Source organism: Gordionus sp. m RMFG-2023, chromosome 3 (assembly GCF_954871325.1).
Source record: "Gordionus sp. m RMFG-2023 chromosome 3, tfGorSpeb1-WG-v2, whole genome shotgun sequence".
Taxonomy (NCBI): Eukaryota; Metazoa; Nematomorpha; class Gordioida; order Chordodea; family Parachordodidae; genus Gordionus; species Gordionus sp. m RMFG-2023.
The window spans coordinates 25,544,069-25,547,991 of NC_088777.1; the positions used below are offsets into that span (position 1 = coordinate 25,544,069).

Genomic DNA, 3,923 nt, shown 5'->3' on the forward strand with positions numbered 1-3,923 from the left:
CCTATTCGAAATATTCGTCCTCTAATCGACTTAAGTTCATGACTCAAGTGGAAAACTCATGTTCTCGACTCAAGTCGACTTGAGTTCATGACTCGAGTTGACTGGAGTTCACGATTCGAGTCGACTTGAGTTCATGACTTGAGTCGACTTGAGTTCACGACTTGAGCCGACTTGAGTTCACGACTTAAGTAGACTTGAGTTCACGACTTGAGTTCTCGACTCGAGTCAACCTGAGTTCACGACTCGAGTTCACGACTTCAGTGAGTCGACTAACGACTCAGACTCTGAGTCAGAGTCGGGTGAACTCGACTTTTTAACTACACTATCGTGGCGTCCTTGGCTGCAGGTGCAGTCCGCGTCCAGCGTTAGGTTGAAGGGGTAGGCTGCATTGGTGGCAAGAGGCATACAAATAGGTGATGATCAAAATATTTCAAGTGATATCAAAAATTTCAGAAGTAAAAGCGACATGTTTAATAGATAATTATGAAAGCTATAACTTCCATAAGAAGCAATCAGATTCCAACCTCAAGCAGTGGAATAAGCTTTGACCACTATGGCTATTAAGAGAAGTGGAATTTTACTAACAATTTCTAGATCTACTTCTACTTCAGAAATAGGTCGATCTTGGTTAATAATCTTCCTAAAACAGAAATCGATTAAAGATTTCGAAAACAAAAAAATTGATTAAAAAATATTAAAGAAAATAATAATAATCAATATAAAAAAATATTTATTTGAATTTGCCCTGGATTTGGAAGTCACTAACCAAAAAACAGAGTAGCTAAATTAAAACTACAACAATGCTGTTTAGAATGTCAATTCAAAAATAAATTACATCTAAATGAAATAAGGGATTTCCCCAATTCAAAATATTTCTGAACTTATTATTTTACGATCTTTATAGATATTTTTTTATATTGTTTATTTAGATATAAAGTATTAATTTTATTTTCAAAAAATTTAATAGGAATTTACATCATATATGACGTAGACTTTAGCACGAAGTTTGCTAAACTTTGGCAAGCAAATTCTGAAATTTTAAGCCAATATGCAACGGTTCATAACAATACATGTGGGTTGGTGCATCAACATATATTATTTTTTTTCTCCATTATTACTCCGAATTAAAACTATTAAAGCAATTTTTACTGAAATCCTCGAAGATAATTCTAAGTAAAAATTTTAATTTTCTCATAATTAAATTATCAGAAAAAATAATATATCGTTCAGAGATTTTAAATATTTTTTATTTTTAAGCGCATAAGCATGATTTTTTCAGTTTAGAATTAATCATTACTCTATGCATGTTTTAGTCATGAAGGGGGGGGGGGCTATTTTTTTTATCTAGGCAAGGGTATCAAATGAAAGTCAATAAAATGATATTGAGTGCTATTAAAATTACCCATCACTATATCTATGCCCTCTGGTTTAGGTTTGGAGAAATTCAAATATTTTTTACAAGAAATATCGGATATGGACATTAAATGAAAGCGAATAAAAAATGTTTTAAATGCTATTATCCATCTAAGTTCTTTGATGGGGGAGGGGGGGGGGATTGTAAAAACCTACTTTGAAATATATCTTGATAAGAATATTAAATTATTGCTGATAAATTTTTTTATTGAATTCATATTTAAAGTCACTTTGTTTCAAGTCTGAGTCATGTTGGGGGGACGGGAAGGGTAAAATATTTTAATATTACAGTGTCTCAAATGAAAGCTAGAATGGGATAGGTTTACATGTTACTCGTCACTGTTTTTGGGTAAATCTAGGAAAAAGAGTCATGGGGGGAGGGGGGCGTGATAAAAATATAGCATAATATCTCGATTTGCCTAACTTTGATCGTAAAGTCATTTGATCGTAAATTTTGTCCATTTTTTTCTGATTGGTCTATTTAATCGCGGTAAATTAAAATCATTTAAAAACATTATGCTTAATACTGTAGCTGATAATTTAAGACTATTTTTTAAAAGAAGAAATGAATCATTACAAAGTATGATATATTTAATTTGATTTTTAAAAAAATATTTTTTTAGAGTGACACAAAATCATCTAACAGCTGAAGGTATATTTAATACTAAACTTATCTAGATTACATACATTAATTTAGATAAAGATTCTCAGTGTAATATAGATCAGAATATTAGCCAACCCAGTAGCTCATCTAGTAATCAATAAGTAACAAACAAAATAATTATTTTTGAATAAACAAGCTAATACAATTCAACAAATACAACCACAACATATACAGCCCCAAATATTACTAGAGATAACTTTTACCCTCCAATTTCAAGTAACAAAAATAATTGTATAAATTAATAAACATTTTTTTAGATATATTAACAAATGTGGCCCAAATACAAAGTTTTGCATTTAACCACACTAATAATCAAACTACTTTTACAAGTAGATTACAAATATTTTTTTTAAAATATATTTTAATATAATTAGACTTGGAACACATTAACAATGCAGGAATTTTATTAGACTTACATAATTCCAACAATGAAAATTTAAGTAAATAAATTATATTATTACATTTACATAATCTGATTATTACATTTACATAATCTGATTATAAATAATTTATATTTTGACACTGTAATTTTTAGATATACAATATATTCCAACTTCAAAAGGGAATTTGTGCTTGTATCATGATGGATAATATATAACAAAAGAAAAGAATATTCAAAATCTAATTACTCAATATAATTTAAAAATTATAAATAAATATTTATTTGTTTAAAACTTATGTATAATTATAATATAGATGTATAATAAAATATAATATTCTGACCAAATTATCAATTAATTTTATTTATAAGTTATAATTATCTAATAAATAATAAATTGTAATCATATTTATCCATTGCTTCTATTTCCATTATTTAAAGGAGTTCAAAATCAGTAGCTCTTCTTTCTTCATTATCTAATAAATAATAAATTTTAATCATATTTATCAGTTGCTTCTATTTCCATTATTTAAGGAGTTCAAAATCAGTAGCTCTTCTTTCTTCATTATCTAATAAATAATTGATATATGTTTATTAATAGGTATACATTATTACACTAATCTGATATAAAGAATTAGAAAAATATTTCATTATTTAAGGAGTTCAAAATCAGTAGCTCTTTTTTCATTATCTAATAAATAATAAATTTTAATCATTTTTATCAGTTTATTAATAGGTATACATTGTAATCATATTTATAGTTGCTTCTATTTCCATCAATTAAAGGCATTCAAAATCAGTAGCTCTTCATTATCTAATAAATAATACATTGATATATGTTTATTAATAGGTATACATTATTACACTAATCTGATATAAAGAATTAGAAAAATATTTCCATTATTTAAAGGAGTTCAAAATCAGTAGCTCTTCTTTCTTCATTATCTAATAAATAATAAATTTTAATCATTTTTATCAGTTTATTAATAGGTATACGTTGTAATCATATTTATAGTTGCTTCTATTTCCATCAATTAAAGGCATTCAAAATCAGTACCTCTTCATTATCTAATAAATAATACATTGATATATGTTTATTAATAGGTATACATTACTACATTAATCTGATATAAAGAATTAGAAAAATTACGTGCATATAAATTCATATGAATTAAAAAATCGACCATTTTGACCTAAAATGGACAAAGGTACCATTTTACGATCAAAATAATACGATCAAAGGAGGCCCTCCCAATATCTCGACATGAATCACAATTAAAATAAATATAATATCTTGATATGGGTTCTTATGCTTAAATAATTTTAAAATATAATTACTAAAAATTAACAAATAATGAATGAAATTGACACATTTGATAAATTATAACTATTAAAAAAAGTATTGCCGAAATTTTTTTTAAAATATTCCTACTCGTCTAAATTATAAATATTTTCGCCATACTTTCC

The 3,923-nt window shown here is 26.5% G+C and overlaps 2 long non-coding RNA genes across 4 annotated transcripts; one reads left to right on the forward strand and one right to left on the reverse strand.

The window, feature by feature from the left end:
* Positions 1-1,976: 1,976 nt before the first annotated feature.
* Positions 1,977-2,703, forward strand: LOC135926441 (uncharacterized). Of its 2 annotated transcripts, XR_010571877.1 has the most exons (6): positions 1,977-2,065; positions 2,111-2,167; positions 2,214-2,293; positions 2,335-2,406; positions 2,452-2,517; positions 2,613-2,703. It is a non-coding gene; the product is annotated as an uncharacterized LOC135926441 (long non-coding RNA). The 2 variants fall into 2 exon arrangements; XR_010571876.1 differs by lacking the exon at positions 1,977-2,065 and having other exon boundaries at positions 2,089-2,167.
* LOC135926440 (uncharacterized) lies at positions 2,482-3,701 on the reverse strand. Of its 2 annotated transcripts, none has more exons than XR_010571874.1 (6): positions 3,572-3,701; positions 3,453-3,524; positions 3,321-3,401; positions 3,199-3,270; positions 3,072-3,147; positions 2,482-3,025 (listed from the first exon to the last, which is right to left on the reverse strand). It is a non-coding gene; the product is annotated as an uncharacterized LOC135926440 (long non-coding RNA). The 2 variants fall into 2 exon arrangements; XR_010571875.1 differs by having other exon boundaries at positions 3,575-3,676.
* Positions 3,702-3,923: the final 222 nt, after the last annotated feature.